This window comes from Eubalaena glacialis, chromosome 5 (assembly GCF_028564815.1).
Source record: "Eubalaena glacialis isolate mEubGla1 chromosome 5, mEubGla1.1.hap2.+ XY, whole genome shotgun sequence".
In the NCBI taxonomy this organism is placed as follows: Eukaryota; Metazoa; Chordata; class Mammalia; order Artiodactyla; family Balaenidae; genus Eubalaena; species Eubalaena glacialis.
Window position 1 is genome coordinate 89,201,143 of NC_083720.1, and position 21,324 is coordinate 89,222,466.

At 38.0% G+C, this 21,324-nt stretch overlaps 1 pseudogene; it reads right to left on the minus strand.

Moving 5' to 3' along the window:
* Positions 1 to 2,261: 2,261 nt before the first annotated feature.
* On the minus strand, positions 2,262 to 18,818 carry LOC133092198 (UDP-glucuronosyltransferase 2B31-like; annotated as a pseudogene).
* Positions 18,819 to 21,324: the final 2,506 nt, after the last annotated feature.

Here is a 21,324-nt window from a genome sequence, read left to right on the forward strand (position 1 = left end):
CTGCTGCCAGTGTCCTTGTCTTCACAGTGAGACACTGCCACCCGCCGCCTCTGCAGGACACCCTCCAACACTAGCAGGTAGGTCTAGTTCAGTCTCCTATTGGGTCACTGCTCCTTCCCCTGGGTCCCGATGTGCACACTACTTTGTGTGTGCTCTCTGAGAGTGGAGTCTCTGTTTCCCCCAGTCCTGTCAAAGTCCTGCAATCAAATACCGCTAGCCTTCAAAGTGTGATTATCTAGGAATTCCTCCTCCTGTGGCTGGACCCCCAGGTTGGGAAGCCTGATGTGGGGCCCAGAACCTTCACTCCAGTGGGTGGACTTCTGTGGTATAAATGTTCTCCAGTGTGAGTCACCTACCCAGCAGTTATGGGATTTGATTTTATTGTGATTGCGCCCCTCCTACCATCTCATTGTGGCTTCTACTTTGTCTTTGGATGTGGGGTATCTTTTTTGGTGAGTTCCAGTGTCTTCCTGTCAATGATTGTTCAGCAGTTAGTTGTGATTCCAGTGCTCTCGTAAGAGGAAATGAGAGCACGTCCTTCTACTCTGCCATCTTGAACCAATATCCTATAATCTTTTAAGTATAAATTTTTCAAGACACTATCTCAGTTTTTTTCCCTCAAAGTTACTAAGAGTGGAGTTATCCATGCACAGTTTTACATATTTTTATACAAAGCTAGGAACTGAAGAAAAATACAAGTGATAAAATTTAATAAAAGACAATGCCACATTAATTTTCACTGACCATTATATGCTAAAATAGGCAAATTAGCAGTTTATGCTTTCAGGAGATCTAACTGCATTTTATACAATGGAAAACACTAATTTAGAAGGTATCGAACATGCTATATCCAGCCCAAAGAATTCATGGATGCTGAAATTCTCACTTCTCAATGGGATGAAATCCCAAGGAATCCTAGGTTAGTGGGGCAATTTTTTCTTTTTAAAGGCAGGTGGCTGTCTATTACTTGTCAAGGCAGTCAGCCTGATTCCAGGCTGTAGAAGATAAAAATTGTGTGGGTTGTTTTGGGGCAGTTTAGATCATGCCTGAAGGTGGTAAGTAGTTCACAAGTAGTGAGAGAGCTCAGATGGATTTATACTGTCATAAAAATAGCTATAGGATTTTACCAGGGAGCGCTTCTGTAATTTTCTCTGTGCTAACCCTGACTACCCCCATGTTTTCCAGTTTTTACCTCTCCTCTTCCTCCCCACCTCTGAGAAAGAAGCTGTTAATCCAATTGGTCAGAACCGTATGTTGATTAGGCCAAGCTGTTAATGGGCAGGACTAAGAGACCTTGAATTCAGAGCCTATGCCTCTTCCTGTCACCCTTTTCTGCTTTAACAGGAAACAAAGCATGGCTCCCAGGGGTCTCTCTTGGTCTTTTACTCAACGACTGGTTTTAAGACACAGACCTACTAGAGAATGGACTTGAGGATACGGGGTGGGGGAAGGGTAAGCTGGGACAAAGTGAGAGAGTGGCATGGACGTATATACACTACCAAACGTAAAACAGATAGCTAGTGGGAAACAGCCACATAGCACAGGGAGATCAGCTCGGTGCTTTGTGACCACCTAGAGGGGTGGGATAGGGAGGGTGAGAGGGAGGGAGATGCAAGAGGGAAGAGATATGGGGACATATGTATACGTATAACTGATTCACTTTATTATAAGGCAGAAACTAACACACCATTGTGAAACAATTATACTCCAATAAAGATGTTTAAAAAAAAAAGAAAGAAAAAAAAAGATATATGCTCTTTTCATCTTGGGAAAAGGGAGAGCAGGAGCAGGAGGAAGGATCTGAATCTTTATGCTCCAACTCAGCCTTTTTCAAAATTCTATTTTGAATATTGAATATCTAGTGCAGCTACTAACTGAACTGTAACACAATGCCTCCCTGCTGCTCAGAACTTCCACAGTCCCCCAGGAACTCCTCTAGGAAAAATTATCATTTGTGGGGTAAGATTTGGACATTCTTGTGTTCTTACTATTAACTTAATAGCACTGAAACCTCACACATAACCTCTTATATAGAAGTGTCTCTGAGAACAAAGTAAAACTTGAGTTGGAATATTTAAGCACATGAGTCCCCCTTGCGCCATTTTAAAATTTGACTTCAAAAGAAAAACAGATATACCAGTTCATTTTGATCTAATTGTGTTATGAAATTTTCTCCCCCTTGCAAAAACTATTTTAATGGACCCACTTCATAGACATTAAAGAGAGTCATTCAAGTAGTTGTTCAGCACAAAGGCAATGTATCATACCTTCTGTGGAATCTGGGCAAGGGCCGATGCAATCATGTTAGCCTTTTCTTCTGGAAGGTTTTGGACCATTGAGCCCAAACTAAATAATACAATGCCATCTTCTCCAGAGCTTTGGACAAACTTTTCGATTTCCTGAAAAGAAAGTTTGTTGTACTACAAAGGGGCACCAGCAAAGAGAGAGAGAGAGTTTTATTTGTTTGTTTGTTTCATTCATTCTTTTTTTAGTTTGTTTGAAGGAAATGAATATATACATTTCTAAAGAGAGAAGTATGGTTAGAATGCCTCATCTTCTAACATGCCAAACCATTAAACCCCCTTGGAAAGAGATGTGTAATATGAAATCTATTTTCTTTAATCAATGTATAATCATTGACTACTAGGCAAGTATGGTGATTTATTTATTACTTATCAACAAGAGACAACAGTAAAGTGAAAGTTTCCAGTGAAGAACATTTTACGTTGTGACAGCACAGGTTTAATTTTCTTAAGTGAGTTTTGAAAACAGTGTAATTTTTATTCCATATCTCAAACAATAGCAGGACCAGGAATTTTTTTTCTAGTTCTGTGTTAAATAATGCTAAGTTCCAGCAACAATGACTTAGCAATTTGTCCCAGGATGACAGGATTGTGACCAAGTAAAATAGTGTGCTTATTAAAACACGTGGCTTGCTCGCCAGGACAAAATTCAAGACCTGACCTCACTGTGTCCAGCAATCCAAAGTTATGCCTTGAACTTTGCCCAGTCCCAAACTGTTCCTTACTTTACAAATTCTTCCTCGATATCACCAACCAGGCCCCAACACCTTAGAATTATCTTCCCCTGAATTTCCTCTGCTGAAAAGTAATAAAACTCTGTCAAAGTGCTGTTCTTGTTCCCTATAATAAGTCAAATAAACCTAGCCTTGCTTGATCACAAGTTTTTTTTTGTTTGTTTGGTTTTGTTTGGAGGAGTTGACAGAAGACAAATATTTAAAAGGACCTGAATTCCTAACAGATAGTCTGTCTGTAGCTCGGCTTCTTGAATTTTTATGTCATTCTCTGTCCAGTGTATTTGTTACTGAATTGGTCTACTTTTCTTCTTGGCAGTTTTCAGGATGTCTCTTTTGGTGTACAGGCTTTCTTGATTATAAAGGCTACATATGATAATATAACCTGATTATGAGGTTACATATAATTGCTTTGGTAAAAGAAGGAAAGTGCTCTTGTTAAATCATCTATATATAAATAAATGACTCTGAATTTATTAATCACAATTTATTATTTATTTATTGGTGTTTCAAATTCCCAATACTGACAGGTTCCCTAAATTTAATCCTCAGCTAAGATTCTGATCTATTAAACTTCTGGTGACATTACATTAATTGACTGAAAGACAAAAAGACTGATGAAAGCAATTTTCCTTATCTTAAAAAATTATTTCCTTTTTCTTTCTACCTCATGCTCTGATAACACTGGGCATGCTATATTAATTTCATCTCTCTTAAGGAAATAGCTTTTCAAAACTTCCTGTAGTTTATTTCTCTCTATTTTCGTTCAAAACCTAATGAAATTACAATATCATATATTATCATTATTTTTATATGGGATGTTTAAATTTTGAGTATAAATTTAATTTTATTTCTGATCATGGCCCAGATATTTCAAGGGAGTTAATGCTATGACATAATGAATGTGACAGATTTTGCCTGTAAACTGTTTATTTTGGGTGGATTTTACTCCATGAGAGTGTGATTTATTGGGTAAAGCATCTGATCAGGCTATCTATGAACTAATTGGGGTTCATGACATAAAGTTATGGAAAACTTTCATTTACATTTTAAAATTTGTAGCTTATTGTGCAGGTTAATACTAAACTAGGCACTTCCTCTCTGATATCTACTTTACTATATTTGTTTCCAAGCCTAGCTAGTGAGATCAGGCAGTTTACATGATTGAAATAGAACTATATCTTATCTAATTTATGCATTACTGGATGATTTTTAATGCACCACTACAACCAATTCCTGAGAGAGGCTTATTTCCATGAATTGTATTATCAGGATACAATAATTTCTGTTCTTTTTTGTGCTGTGAAGTTCTTTGATCTCAAATATGATGAGAACAAATTTTTTGGGAAAAAATATCATGAGTTTGCCAGTATGACACATACACAAGTGCATATATCAGAAGGAATCTCTCCAGTCTAGATACTAGTGAGACTGCTTAAAGCTTCAAATACAATTTTAACATTTTCTTCTTCTTACTTTGGTTTCTGAGACAAATTCCTTTTGTCAAAAGGGACACTAAGAAATTTGTCACAATAGCTAATATTTATCAAGCACTATGTCCTTGGCACTGTGTACGGGCTTTATGTATCCAGTCGATTCTTTTTATTCTCAGTAATTATGTTCTATAAAGTTGCCACAAACGTGTCATTAGTGAGTAATGAATCATTGCTCCTGGTTTCACCCAAGCTTCTTGTCGCAACATTTTTGTCAACTGCTCAACACATAAGCTGGTTTTATGTGTGTTTCTGTTTTAAAACACCTTGTTTAACATACATTGTTGATTCATTAACACTGAACTCATAGCCAACAGTGCTTTAACTCATGGAACAGAATGAAGATTATCTGGCAAACATATTTTCTTCCTAAGGCACATCACAGCCTTCTTACTTCTTTTCTGGAACAACAGAAAACATGTCAGCACTCTCCTTGGGGGCCATTCTAAACAGTGACATCACCAACAAAAAGCACTCAAATGCAAAAATGTGGCATTAATTAGACCTGAAAGGGACATTTATTTACAGTGTGAGAGCTGCAACGAAAAGGCAGAGGATTGCCTTGTTCAGTGTTCAACTGGGAACATGCACGTCCAGTGAGTAACTTTTTTGCTGCTCTGTATATATCTATGAATGACCATGAAGCACTACAAATATTGATTTTGGGGTTACAAATAAATTTTAGTGAGTAGGCAAATTTGAAAATACAGAATCTGTATATAATGAGGAATGACTGTATTAGACCATTTTATTCTCACACCACTCCAATGGGATAGGTAAGTAAACACCCTCCCTCATTTTTCTTCTTTTATTCTTGTGCATCCATATTTTATAGGAAAGGTACTACCGGCAGGATTTGGCTTTTGTATATTTCCTAGCTACCATAGTACCATATATTAAAGCACCAGATTCCATAACCTTTGAATACTCTCACATATTTCCACTTTTAATATCGCATTATCAGAATTTGATTCTTTTAAATACCTCATTGCAATTTACTTTAATAAAATACAAGAGATAAGCTCCCACATTACCTCAGTCTTATGCATTTTGTGATTTGTACTTTATTGTAAATAACTGTTTAACATTTATAGTTTTTCTGGCTGACCAGTCTATAATATCCCTAAGGACTACAGCTGTGTCTATCTCATTCACCCTTCCTTCTTCAGTTCAGAGTGTAGAATCTGGTATCTAGCAGACAAAGAATACACATTTGTTGAAAAAAAATATCATTTCCTATGTGTTGGAAGACTTTTTTATAGTGGCTATATCCACACAATCTTGCATTTCTCTCTTACTTTTCATGACTGTTATGTAGCTCAGAATCTTCAGTGATAATAAAACATGAGACACATGATAAGTGAGGGCATGGTGTGAAGAAATTTTATATATTGTCCATGTCTTTTCCATAAGACAGTATTTGGACTGGGAATGGAAAACTATTCAAGAGACCAGTTTACCTTAGGCAGTGGTTTGGCAGGTTTGCTGTGGAGTCCTCCAACAAATTCAAAATTTGGTAAGAGTGGGTGGGGAAATTCAAATCCCAATAGCTTCTTATCAGCCAAATATCAGTTTTCCCCATCAATTCACACAATGTAGTGGGTCTTCCTGAAAAAGAAAATAGGAAAAGGAATATATGTAAATTTGTGAATTTGTATCCATTTTTTCTTAGAAGATATAGCAATAAAGCTTCAAGTCTGTGTTGGTCAAGATGAACAAATAATGCCAGTGTTTTACAATTTAAACAAACATATATACAGAAAAAAGAGAAGAAAAAAAAATACATGTTAAGTGAGAGACTTACATAGCTTACAATAACCTCTCCCCTCTGTACCTTTGAACCTAGGTTCAAATAATTGTTAAAGATTAATTCTTGTTTTATGTATTACAAGTTCAAGTTAGCTAACAGATTTTAATTCTAAGTCAATATCTCTCTGTAATTATTTAAGTATGTGATGAATATTACATTCTAAATGGTCATTTTCCTGCATAGCATTGGACTTGTATCACGTTCATGATATTTGTGCATTTTTACTTAACGCTCTAACATTTTAAACTTTTTTTTTTTTTTAACTAACTGAGCATCCCCATCTTCCAGGGATGACCCAGCATTGTGTGACTGCCATGGACCCACTGGCAGGCAAGCCCCTGGTGCTAATAGGTTAGAGGGAGGCTTCCAAAATGGTGCTTGCCAGTACCAGTGTCAGCACGGTAGAACAAGATCCCCAAAATGGCTGCCACCGGAGTCTCCATCCCTAGGTAGAGTCCCAGCTGCGCAATGCCTCTCCAGAAGACTCGTCAAGATCAGCAAGTGGGTCTCACCCAGGTGCCTTTCAAACTACTGCCTCTTCACTGGGGCTCAGACTGTGTGAGATTTTGTGTGCACACTTTGAGAACAGAATCTCTGTTTACAGGGTCTCCTGTTCTCTCGAATGTAAGCCCGTCTGGTTTTCAAAGCCAGACATTCTGGGGGCCTATCTTACCAAAGTGGGGAGCCTGAAGTGGGGGCTCAGACCCCTTCCTCCTGGAGGAGGACCTCTGCGGTTGTGATATTCCTCCTGTTTGTGGGTGGCCAACCCCAGGGTGTGGGTCCTGGTTAGACTGCATCTCTGTTCCTCCTACTTGTCTAGTTGTGGCTCCTTCTTTATATCTTTAGTTGTGGGAAATCTTTTATGCTAGTCCTCAAGTTGTTCTCAAAGATAGTTTCTTTGTGAGTAGTTTTATTTTGGTGTGTCCATGGGAGGAGGTAAGTTCAGGGCCTTCCTACTTCACCAACTTGATCTCACCCCCATAGAGATTGTTTTCTAAAGATTATTAATGACTTTCCACATTAAACATGGACCTGCAGCATGAAGAATTTGCACTGTTCACACTTGTTTCCATCTGGTCTCCAGTGTCACTTAGCTAGCCACCAGAGAATAAACAGGTTACTCATAGGAAATTGAATTTCCTTTAGGGGTATAGAGAAAGGCAAGAAGAGAAACCCCAGTGGTTTAAGAAGCTTCCCTAATGATGCATATATCACTAAGAATCAATAGCCTTCCCTTCCATAGCTTAAAGTCTCACCCTTTCTTGTATGTTTTAAAGAAGAAAACTTACTGTGGGACTAAATTCTTGGACCATCTCTGATCAAGAAAGGGCATGATGAATGAGGTGCACTAAATGAAATGATGTCTTTCACTTCCATCTCTATGTCATTTATTTTTTCTGTCCTAGGAAATTTGAAACATTCTGACTGTATCGATTACCACAATCTAATATAAAGGGAAGGCTGCTTGATAACTGCCTAGAAAGGATAGGAGGCTAAGGAAGTATCTCATGATTCAGACTGTGAAGTGTTTTCCCATATCTAAACTTGTCTCTTTGGTCTCCAGAAAAATTATAAATACTGGAAAAGCTAAAAATAAATATTATGAAGCAAGTGGGAATGAGTGATAAAGGAGACTCACCTGACAAAAGCTGAAAAGTCTTCCTTTTTAGTGTTTATAACTTGGTCAAAGGATCTCCTTTGTTAGTTTCTATTCCTAGAATAAATCAGCAATGCTGTGATGCCTTCTTGTTCAAGGAATGACATAAAACTTCTGGAAAGTCAGACTGGAAAACTGCCTTGGTTGTAAAAGTCTATTTGTGTCAATCGCTTTCACCTCTGTCCCCTTATTTACCTACAATTTCTCTAAGCTTTTTCGTGGCTTTGGATTATTTTTATATATAATATATTATTATATATTCTCACAGACCAATGCACCCACCCCATTCACAGCCCAGCATTCTACTTTGATTGTTTGTTATTTGGTGCCCTGTTTTCCTTCCCATTGCTTTGCATGTGCTTATTATGGTATCTCATTTAAGAGCTTATTTTCTATGACCTATGATTCCTGATTAATTTTTATCTTAGAAACTTTGGTCGTTGGGTTATTTGTTTAGTCTTTTATTCCAGATAGGCCTACTCATCTTCCCACTTCATTCACCAACCAGCTTTCTATTTTGATTGTTTGGCATTTGATGCTCTGTTTTCCTTCACATTACCTTGCATGCCCTGGCAATGGAATCTCATCTAAGAGCTTATTTTCTATGATCTGTGATTCTTGATTAATTTTTAGCAGAATTTGTTCCTGAGACTTTGACTTTGGTTCTATTCTCCAAGCCACTACCTCCTATAACCTCATACACTATATACATAATCGAAGTTTAATGTTTATATAACTCGGATATTTATTTCCTTTGTAATTGTAAATTACCTTGTAAATATTCTTAGGCATTGAGAGTAATTACGAATTTCTGTCAAGGAAGGTTAAGATCAATTTGGAAGGGATACTTTTCTTAGATTTCCAAAATTTTTACAATACTTCCGAAACAAAAAGATGCTTTATATGTATCTATGAGTAAATGGTGGTGAGGGAACATCTCTCCTGGCAAAGATAAGTTTGGTTAGTTGAGCGGTATATGCTGACTATGGAGAGTGTTTGTTATAAAGACCACCAACATCAAGAAAAACTAATCTTCTTGGTCTTCTATATTGCAGCACACTTGGTGCTTAGCACAATGTTTCTCCAAATCGTACATGGAGTTTTGAAATTACAGTCTCATGCTTTTCTTTCAGTTAACGCAATATACAAGTGCTTAGGTCCAGGGGCCAGACTGCTGTGTTTTAACCCCATCTCCATCACTTCTTCCCCAGGAGAACCTGAGTAGGTTATCTTACTTAAGTTTCCATATTTATAAAATGATGAGAATAATAGTGCCTATGAACAGGATTTCTATGTGTGTCTCTCATGAGTTAATAAATGTAAAGGATGTAGAAGACTTCCTGGAGAAGAGTAAATTCTCAATAAATATTTACTAATTTCCTTCTGTGCTCCACCCCCCCATAAACAAGAAGAAGCTCAATAAATATTTGTAGTTGAATGAATGTACTCACAGAATCAAGATTAGAAATCATCCAGATATGAAAAATATACTGGACCTTTGCCTTTTGCTTCATTTTTCAAACTGCAGTGTTGTAGAATCAGAGAGCAGACATTGATAATTCTAATATTAATCACCAGTGTTTTAGGTTTACTTACCAAATGACTTTTTTTTTTTTAAACATCTTTATTGAAGTATAATTGCTTTACAATGGTGTGTTACTTTCTGCTTTATAACAAAGTGAATCAGTTATACATATACATATGTTCCCATATCTCTTCCCTCTTGGATCTCCCTCCCTCCCACCCTCCCTATCCCACCCCTCTAGGTGGTCACAAAGCACAGAGCTGATCTCCCTGTGCTATGCGGCTGCTTCCCACTAGCTATCTATTTTACATTTGGTAGTGTATATATGTCCATGACACTCTCTCACCCTGTCACATCTCACCCCTCCCCCTCCCCATATCCTCAAGTCCATTCTCTAGTAGGTCTGTGTCTTTATTCCCGTCTTGCCACTAGGTTCTTCATGACCTTTTTTTTCCCCCTTAGATTCCATATATATGTGCTAGCATACTGTATTTCTTTTTCTCTTTCTGACTTACTTCACTCTGTATGACAGACTCTAACTCCATCCACCTCATTACAAATACCTCCATTTCATTTCTTTTTATGGCTGAGTAATATTCCATTGTATATATGTGCCACATCTTCTTTATCCATTCATCCGATGGTGGACACCTAGGTTGCTTCCATGTCCTGGCTATTGTAAACAGAGCTGCAATGAATATTTTGGTACATGACTCTTTCTGAATTATGGTTTTCTCAGGGTATATGCCCAGTAGTGGGATTGCTGGGTCGTATGGTAGCTCTATTTTTAGTTTTGTAAGGAACCTCCATACTGTTCTCCATAGTGGCTGTATCAATTTACATTCCCATCAACAGTGCAAGAGTGTTCCCTTTTCTCCACACCCTCTCCAGCATCTATTGTTTCTAGATTTTTTGATGATGGCCATTCTGACCGGTGTGAGATGATACCTCATTGTAGTTTTGATTTGCATTTCTCTAATGATTAATGATGTTGAGCATTCTTTCATGTGTCTGTTGGCAATCTGTATATCTTCTTTGGAGAAATGTCTATTTAGGTCTTCTGCCCATATTTGGATTGGGTTGTTCGTTTTTTTGTTCTTGAGCTGCATGAGCTGCTTGTAAATCTTGGAGATTAATCCTTTGTCAGTTGCTTCATTTGTAAATATTTTCTCCCATTCTGAGGGTTGTCTTTTGGTCTTGTTTATGGTTTCCTTTGCTGTGCAAAAGCTTTTAAGTTTCATTAGGTCCCATTTGTTTATTTGTGTTTTTATTTCCATTTCTCTAGGAGCTGGGTCAAAAAGGATCTTGCTGTGATTTATGTCATAGAGTGTTCTGCCTATGTTTTCCTCTAAGAGTTTGATAGTGTCTGGCCTTACACTTAGGTCTTTAATCCATTTTGAGTTTATTTTTGTGTATGGTGTTAGGGAGTGTTCTAATTTCATACTTTTACATGTACCTGTCCAATTTTCCCAGCACCACCTATTGAAGAGGCTGTCTTTTCTCCACTGTATATGCTTGCCTCCTTTATCAAAGATAAGGTGACCATATGTGCGTGGGCTTACCTCTGGGCTTTCTATCCTGTTCCATTGATCTATATTTCTGTTTTTGTGCCAGTACCAAACTGTCTAGATTACTGTAGCTTTGTAATATAGTCTGAAGTCAGGGAGCCTGATTCCTCCAGCTCCATTTTTCGTTCTCAAGATTGCTTTGGCTATTCGGGGTCTTTTGTGTTTCCATACAAATTGTGAAATTTTTTGTTCTAGTTCTGTGAAAAATGCCAGTGGTAGTTTGATAGGGATTGCATTGAATCTGTAGATTGCTTTGGGTAGCAGAGTCATTTTCACAATGTTGATTCTTCCAACCCAAGAACATGGTATATCTCTCCATCTATTTGTATCATCTTTAATTTCTTTCATCAGTGTCATAATTTTCTGCATACAGGTCTTTTGTCTCCTTAGGTAGGTTTATTCCTAGATATTTTATTCTTTTTGTTGCAATGGTAAACGGGAGTGTTTGCTTAATTTCACTTTCAGATTTTTCATCATTAGTATATAGGAATGCAAGAGATTTCTGTGCATTAATTTTGTATCCTGCTACTTTACCAAATTCATTGATTAGCTCTAGTAGTTTTCTGGTAGCATCTTTAGGATTCTCTATGTATAGTATCATGTCATCTGTAAACAGTGACAGCTTTACTTCTTCTTTTCCGATTTGGATTCCTTTTATTTCTTTTTCTTCTCTGATTGCTGTGGCTAACACTTCCAAAACTATGTTGAATAATAGTGGTGAGAGTGGGCAACCTTGTCTTGTTCCTGATCTTAGTGGAAATGGTTTCAGTTTTTCACCATTGAGGACAATGTTGGCTGTGGGTTTGTCATATATGGCCTTTATTATGTTGAGGAAAGTTCCCTCTATGCCTACTTTCTGCAGGGCTTTTATCATAAATGGGTGTTGAATTTTGTCGAAAGCTTTCTCAGCATCTATTGAGATGATCATATGGTTTTTCTCCTTCAATTTGTTAATATGATGTATCACATTGATTGATTTGCATATATTGAAGAATCCTTGCATTCCTGGAATAAACCCCACTTGATCATGGTGTATAATCCTTTTAATGTGCTGTTGGATTCTGTTTGCTAGTATTTTGTTGAGGATTTTTGCATCTATGTTCATCAGTGATATTGGCCTGTAGTTTTCTTTCTTTGTGACATCTTTGTCTGGTTTTGGTATCAGGGTGATGGTGGCCTCATAGAATGAGTTTGGGAGTGTTCCTCCCTCTGCAATATTTTGGAAGAGTTTGAGAAGGATAGGTGTTAGCTCTTCTCTAAATGTTTGATAGAATTCGCCTGTGAAGCCATCTGGTCCTGGGCTTTTGTGTGTTGGAAGATTTTTAATCACAGTCTCAATTTCAGTGCTTGTGATTGGTCTGTTCATATTTTCTATTTCTTCCTGGTTCAGTCTCGGCAGGTTGTGCATTTCTAAGAATCTGTCCATTTCTTCCAGGTTGTCCATTTTATTGGCATAGAGTTGCTTGTAGTAATCTCTCATGATCGTTTGTATTTCTGTAGTGTCAGTGGTTACTTCTCCTTTTTCATTTCTAATTCTATTGATTTGAGTCTTCTCCCTTTTTCTCTTGATGAGTCTGGCTAATGGTTTATCAATTTTGTTTATCTTCTCAAAGAACCAGCTTTTAGTTTCATTGATTTTTGCTATTGTTTCCTTCATTTCTTTTTCATTTATTTCTGATCTGATCTTTATGATTTCTTTCCTTCTGTTAGCTTTGGGGGTTTTTTGTTCTTCTTTCTCTAATTGCTTTAGGTACAAGGTTAGGTTGTTTATTCGAGATGTTTCCTGTTTCTTGATGTAGGCTTGTATTGCTATAAACTTCCCTCTTAGAACTGCTTTTGCTGCATCCCATAGGTTTTGGGTCGTCATGTCTCCACTGTCATTTGTTTCTAGGTATTTTTTGATTTCCCCTTTGATTTCTTCAGTGATCACTTCGTTATTAAGTAGTGTATTGTGTAGACTCCATGTGTTTGTATTTTTTACAGATCTTTTCCTGTAATTGATATCTAGTCTCATAGCGTTGTGGTCGGAAAAGATACTTGATACGATTTCAATTTTTTTAAATTTACCAAGGCTTGATTTGTGACCCAAGATATGATCTATCCTGGAGAATGTTCCATGAGCACTTGAGAAGAAAGTGTATTCTGTTGTTTTTGGGTGGAATGTCCTATAAATATCAATTAAGTCCATCTTGTTTAATGTATCATTTAAAGCTTGTGTTTCCTTATTTATTTTCATTTTGGATGATCTGTCCATTGGTGAAAGTGGGGTGTTAAAGTCCCCTACTATGATTGTGTTACTGTCGATTTCCCCTTTTATGGCTGTTAGTATTTGCCTTATGTATTGAGGTGTTCCTATGTTGGGTGCATAAATATTTACAATTGTTATACCTTCCTCTTGGATCGATCCCTTGATCATTATATAGTGTCCTTCTTTGTCTCTTGTAATAGTCTTTATTTTAAAGTCTATTTTGTCTGATATGAGAATTGCTACTCCAGCTTTCTTTTGATTTCCATTTGCATGGAATATCTTTTTGCATTACCTCACTTTCAGTCTGTATGTGTCTCTAGGTCTGAAGTGGGTCTCTTGTAGACAGCATATATATGGGTCTTGTTTTTGTATCCATTCAGCCAGTCTGTGTCCTTTGGTGGGAGCATTTAATCCATTTACATTTAAGGTAATTATCGATATGTATGTTCTTATTCCCATTTTCTTAAATGTTTTGGGTTTGTTATTGTAGGTGTTTTACTTCTCTTGTGTTTCTTGCCTAGAGAAGTTCCTTTAGCATTTGTTGTAAAGCTGGTTTGGTGGTGCTGAACTCTCTCAGCTTTTGCTTGTCTGTAAAGGTTTTAATTTCTCCATCAAATCTGAATGAGATCTTTGCTGCGTAGAGTAACCTTGGTTGTAGGTTTTTCTCCTTCATCACTTTAAGTATATCCTGCCACTCCCTTCTGGCTTGCAGAGTTTCTGCTGAAAGATCAGCTGTTAACCTGATGGGGATGCCCTTGTGTGTTATTTGTTGTTTTTCCCTTGCTGCTTTTAATATGTTTTCTTTATATTTAATTTTTGATAGTTTGATTAATATGTGTCTTGGTGTGTTTCTCCTTGGATTTATCCTGTATGGGACTCTCTGTGCTTCCAGGACTTGATTAACTATTTCCTTTCCCATATTAGGGAAGTTTTCAACTATAATCTCTTCAAATATTTTCTCAGTCCCTTTCTTTTTCTCTTCTTCTTCTGGGATCCCTATAATTCGAATGTTGGTGCGTTTAATGTTGTCCCAGAGGTCTCTGAGACTGTCCTCAGTTCTTTTCATTCTTTTTTCTTTAATTTGCTCTGCAGTAGTTATTTCCACCATTTTATCTTCCAGGTCACTTATCCGTTCTTCTGCCACAGTTATTCTGTTATTGATCCCATCTAGAGTATTTTTAATTTCATTTATTGTGCTTTTCATCGTTGCTTGGTTCCTCTTTAGTTCTTCTACGTCCTTGTTAAATGTTTCTTGCATTTTGTCTATTCTATTTCCAAGATTTTGGATCATCCTTACTATCATTATTCTGAATTCTTTTTCAGGTAGACTACCTATTTCTTCTTCATTTGTTAGGTCTGGTGTGTTTTGACCCTGCTCCTTCATCTGCTGTGTGTTTTTCTGTCTTCTCATTTTGCTTATCTTACTGTGTTTGGGGTCTCCTTTTCACAGGCTGCAGGTTTGTAGTTCCCATTGTTTTTGGTATCTGTCCCCAGTGGCTAAGGTTGGTTCAGTGGGTTGTGTAGGTTTCCTGGTGGAGGGAACTAGTGCCTGTGTTCTGGTGGATGAGGCTGGATCTTGTCTTTCTGGTGGGCACGTCCATGTCTGGTGGTGTGTTTTGGGGTGTCTGTGGCCTTATTATGATTTTAGGCAGCCTCTCTGTTAATGGATGGGACTGTGTTCCTGTCTTGCTAGTTGTTTGGCATAGGGTGTCCAGCAATGTAGCTTGCTGGTCGTTGAGTGAAGCTGGGTCTTGATGTTGAGATGGAGATCTCTGAGTGATTTCTGCCGTTTGGTATTACGTGGAGCTGGGAGGTCTCTTGTGGACCAGTGTCCTGAAGTTGGCTCTCCCACCTCAGAGGCACAGCCCTGATGCCTGGCTGGAGCACCAAGAGCCTTTCATCCACACGGCTCAGAATAAAAGGGAGAAAAAAATAGAAAGAAAGAAAGAAAGAGAATAAAATAAAATAAAATAAAGCTATTATAATAAAAAATAAGAAAAATATTATTAAGAATAAATTTATTAAGAAAAAAATTTTTTAATTTTTAAAAATAGATTTATTAATTTTTTATAATAAAAAGTAAGAAAAAATTATTAAGAAAAAATTTATTAAGAAAAAAATTTTTTAGTTTTTTAAAATAAAAAATATGAAAAAACTTATTAAAATTTTTTTTAAATTTTTTAAAAATAGAAAATAAGGAAAAAATTATTAAGAAAAAAATTTTTAAGTAAAACAAACAAACAAACAAACAAACAAAAAAACAAAAAAACAAAATATCAGACGGACCTAACCCTAGGACTAACGGTGAGAGCAAAGCTATACAGACAAAATCTCACCCAGAAGCATACACATATACACTCACAAAAAAAGGAAAAGGGGAAAAATTAATATATCCTGCTCCCAAAGTCCACCTCCTAAATTTGGGATGATTCGTTGTCTATTCAGGTATTCAACAGATGCAGGCACATCAAGTTGTTTGTGGAGCTTTAATCCGCTGCTTCTGAGGCTGCTGGGAGAGATTTCCCTTTCTCTTCTTTGTTCGTACAGCTCTCGGGGTTCAGCTTTGGATTTGGACCCGCCTCTGCATGTAGGTCGCCTGAGGGCGTCTGTTCCCCGCCCAGACAGAACGGGGTTAAAGGAGCAGCTGATTTGGGGGCTCTGGCTCAGTCAGGCCGGGGGGAGGGAGTGGTACGGAGGAGGCGGGGCGAGAAGCCGGCGTGACGTTGCAGCAGCCTGAGGCGCGCCGTGCGCTCTCCCGGGGAAGTTGTCCCCGGATCACGGGAGCCTGGCCGTGGCGGGCTGCACCGACTCCCGGGAGGGGCGGTGTGGAGAGTGACCTGTGCTCGCACACAGGCTTTTTGGTGGCAGCAGCAGCAGCCTTAGCATCTCATGCCCGTCTCTGGGGTCCGCGCTGATAGCCGTGGCTCACACCCGCCTCTGGGGTCCGCGCTGATAGCCGCGGCTCGCGCCCGTCTCTGGAGCTCGTTTAGGCGGCGCTCTGAATCCCCTCTCCTTGCGCGCCGCGAAACAAAGAGGCAAGAAAAAGTCTCTTGCCTCTTTGGCAGCTGCAGTCTTTTTCCCGGACTCCCTCCCGGCTAGCACCGAAGCCCGAGCCTCAGCTCTCAGCCCCCGCCCGCCCCAGCGGCTGAGCAGACAAGCCTCTCGGGCTGGTGAGTGCTGCTCGGCGCCGATCCTTTGTGCGGGAATCTCTCCGCTTTGCCCTCCGCACCCCTGTGGCTGTGCTCTCCTCCGTGGCTCCGAAGCTTCCCCCCTCTGCCACCCGCAGTCTCTGCCCACGAAGGGGCTTCCTAGTGCGTGGAAACCTTTCCTCCCTCACAGCTCCTTCCCACTGGTGCAGGTCCCATCCCTATTCTTTTGTCTCTGTTATTTCTTTTTTCTTTTGCCCTACCCAAGTACGTGGGGATTTTCTTGCCTTTTGGGAGGTCTGACATCTTCTGCCAGCGTTCAGTGGGTGTTCTGTAGGAGCAGTTCCACGTGTAGATGTATTTCTACTGTATCTGTGGGAAGGAAGGTGATCTCCGCGTCTTACTCTTCCGCCATCTTGCCCCTCCCTTCGCAAATGACTTTTAATACATTGAGAGGGAAGGAGTAATACTATATAATTCCCAGAGACAACTCATCCACACTAAGTAATTTTCCTTCTTAATAGAGATATTAGGTGATGGAGATGTTAGAGATATTAAAATAATAGAAGAACTGAATCTAGAAGAGAGATATCAGAGACTTTGATGCTGAAAGCTGAAAGGAACCTCAGGTATGAGTTCATAGAAATGTTTAATTTTAAAAACAAGTAAACATAAAGCTTACACAAAGTGTCATACTTTCTTGTACATGAAGTAGATTTTTTTACTAGACCCAGGTTTAAAATTACATTTACTCATGACTGACTTTCACTTGATTTTTAAGTATATTTAATGAAGTTTCTTACTATAGTATATTAAAAATGGCTACGTAGTCTTTGAAACTCCTCCTATTGAGAGGTGGAGGCTACTTCTTCACCCTTTGAATTTGGGCTTGCCTTGTGACTTGTTTTACCAATAGAAGGTGGCAGAAGTGATATTGTGTGATTTCCAAATCTAGGCCTAAAACATTCATACAAGCTATTCTAGAATTCTGCTGTCATGTGAAAAATTCCAAGCTTTTCTGTTGGAGAGGTCACATGGAAGAGACAATCACAGTATCCTGCCAATCTGCCAAATCCCAGCCATGAGAATAGCACTTTCTTGGACTGTTCCACCGCAGCCAAGCTGATAACTAACCGTAGGCTAATGAGTAAGTCCAGACAAGCCTCAAAGAAGAAACATTTCCCTGAGCTCAGCCCACGTTGCTGATTCATAGGATCATGAGCAAATAATACGTTTGCTCTTTTAAATGCTAAGTTTTAGGATGGTTGATTTTACAGCAATAAATAACAGACAGTATGATTTATCGAAAACACAGTGAGTATGTAGCTTTCTAAATAAACAAGTCCCAAGAATATTCACATATTGGAATATTATTGTCAAATGGATGAATATCTCCAGTGTCACACAGTTCTAGATTACTTTGCATACTTTCTTGAATAGTTGATAAATTTTGACTGAGAAGCTGTTCTATTTCCATTTTGATACTAAAACTAAGAAAATACAAGTTATTTTTTATTTTAAATTATATATATATACACACATATACACTGTAACCCACACAGAGGAAGTAAGGTTTCTTTCCATCTACTAGAGGGAAAATGTAATAAATAAACCAGACTTACCTAATACTTCACTGTAAAATTTATCCCACTACTTCTTGTTAAAAGTCTCAAATGCAAAGTCAAAATATGGGTAATACAACATATTTGTTACCCTCTCCATAAATGTCCTTTTGTCACTAAGTTCTGATATGATAACAGGTACATAGGAAAGAGGTAATATAAGCCCTCAGCAGAATTTTTCATATGTATTGCCAGTGGTAAGTCAAAGACTGTAGACCAAAGGTAGGTTAAGTAGTTCAGACAGCAGCTTGGCACAAGGAGAAATGGCATGTCCAAGAACAACATCAAATCTGTATTCCTGTAGTTTTTTCACAAGTTTTTTGTTCAAAACTGCATCCTCACAGAGCATTTGAGCAGTATCAGAATATTCATAATATGTTTTTTGCATCTTTGAATCATACGCCCATAATGTACTCTTTGGTAACTCATATGTCCATATCTTGATCCATTTTATAAAAAGCAAATCAAGCTCATTCTTAGTGAAGGATGTAGGGTGAACCTCAAATTTAAGGGTAGATGGCTTATTGGGACCCACAAGGATGGAAGCTGAAGACACTAGCACAGTCACTTCATGGTCCCTCTGAGCAAGTTCATCCAATATTGTCTTTAAATTGATCCAATGATTATATTCCATTGGCCACAGCAGCACCTTTCCACAAGATGCACAGCCGAAATAAAAAGAAAGCACAAGAGGAGAAGCCCATGTCTTAGACATCTTGATAAAATCCAAATCTTCTTCATAAACTTTCTTTACTGCAGAGGTAGCTCTCCCTTATATCCAGGATGGAGTCAATTAAGTAGTTAAAATATAACTGGCACATAGCAAGGTCACAATGACTATGAGATAAAGACTGTTTCCACGAGCACGCCTTCGTAATTTCTCTGCAAGCTAATCTCCAGTTCAGAGGCTTTGGAAAGCAAATAAATAAAGAAAAGCGTAGATGATCTTGTGCCTCTATGTGTGAAAAATAAATACCAGTATCATTGTAAATGCGACTGGCTCTAGGCTAAGAAGAAATTACCTTGTATGTAGGGAGTTTCCAGATACAAAAGCAGCATGTGTCAACACAAGGATATTCTGATTTATTTGAGCATTTCCAAGCATTTTTCTCCATATTTTCACACCTGTTTTATTAGCTCCATTTCATTTAGCTTGCTGTTGTTCTTTTGGCTATAGTTATTCCTTCCCTTTTTTCCTTTTTATCCAAACATGGGTATCCTTTGAGTATCAACTTTGGTTACTTTCCTTTATTTAAGAATATTACCTCTGAATTATGATCATTTCCTTTTCTGAACATTTGCAACATTCCTTATATTTCTCTCACTTCTTCAATACTTCCTCAATACTTACTCTTAGAAAGTATTTATCCTCTAAGTACCTTCTTCTGAACTTTGTTTTGTATCCTGCCTTTGTAGTCCAGGTAAGTTATATTTAAAAAAATATCTTACCAGGAATTCCCATCAAATTAGAAGTAGGAAGGGAAAGATGCATGTCATGGGATAGATTTGTTTTCATGCTATCAATAATCTATTGACCTGAAATGAGAGGAGAATCTCCCTTAAAAAGGATTTGGATACAGATTCTAACTAAACATTCATTCTGTGAGTGATATAAGCTTTGGTTTCCAGGAGACTGAGGAAAGAGATAAAGGAGAAATATAAATTTGGAAATCTAGAAATGGAAATGGCTAGTGTACACCCATGAAGGAAGCATTATTTTAGTTATGACTGTTCTGTTCATAAAGCTCCTTATAAATCCCTGTAGGATACAGAATAAGTCTGCCTGGAATAGTAAAAGAGTGATGTTCACAAAGTGATGTTGGTGCAGAGAGTGAGTAATGACTAGTGTTTTGTCAAGTATAATAGGTGTGTAGGGGAATCTAGATTTAGAAAGCAATGTGAAAAAGCATGGAAGCCTGAAGGAACACAGTTTCCTCAGGGTATGAGGAGCAATTCGCTGTGGTAATATAAATATTTAGACTTTGCTCTGTAGACAGTGAGGAGTCTTTGAAAGTTTTACGTCGTGGAGAGATATTTCCTTATTTCGTTTTTGAAAATTTCTTATGGCAGATTGTAAGAATGTGGATATGAGATAAAAGAACCACTCAATAAGGGGACCAATGTAGAAACTCTTAAAATTTCCAGAGGAGAGGTACTTAGCACTTAGGAGTCAATGTTTCAGAATAACAAATGTTAAATGGTTTCTTGTTGAACTATTATTTCTCAGATTGGTTTTACTCTCACTCTAACTTTCAGTGTTTGTGTCTGTGAATTATACCAAGAAGATCATTCCAGTGATCAATCTATAGCATGGATGTTAGGTTAAGATGTTAGGTTTCTTGTCATTGTATCTCTATAGAACCTGTTTATATAAAGAAATGTTTTTATTCCATGATTAGAAGTACAGAATCATAGAATTTAATTCTGTGTTAGTTTTTTTTAATTTTTTTTTTTTATTATTGCTGGTGTAACAAATTACTACAAACTCAGAACTTAAAACCTTGTAAATTTACTTCTTAGATCAGAAGTCTGATATAGGTCTCAGTGGAATAAACTCAAGGTGTTGACAGAGCTGCATTTCCTTCTGAAGGCTTAGGGGGTAATCAATTTTCTTTTCTTTTTCAGGTTCAGGTGGCTGCCTGCATTCCCTGGTGCATTTCTCCCCTGAGTACCTGCATTCCAACCCCATCCTCCATCTCCAAATTCAGCATCAGCAAGTTGATTTCTTCTCATCTTGTCATCTCTCTGGTCCTCTGAAGCCAGGTGAAGTTCTCTACTTTTGAGAAATCTTAGATGTGATTAGATGGGCTCTCCCTGGATAATCCAAGATATTTCCCTCCCCTCAAAAGTTTTTAATTATAATAACATCTGCAAAGTTCCTTTCACCAAGGGTGCTCACATATACTCACAGATTCTGAGGATTAGGGCTTATATATCTTTGTCACCCATTATTCTGATCACCACAGTCTATCCTCTGGGCCCCAAAGATTCATGTTCATCACACGTGCAAAATATATTCACTTCCTCCTAAGGTTTCTAAAGGTCTCAACACATTACAGCATGATCTCCAAGTCCCAAATTTCATCCTTCATATCATCTCAGTCAGGTATGGCTGAAGCTCTGGATATGATCCGTTATGGAGAATGATTCCTCTCCTATGAAACTAAGGAAGACGTTATCTGCTCCCCAAATATAATGGTGACAGATCCAGCATAACAATT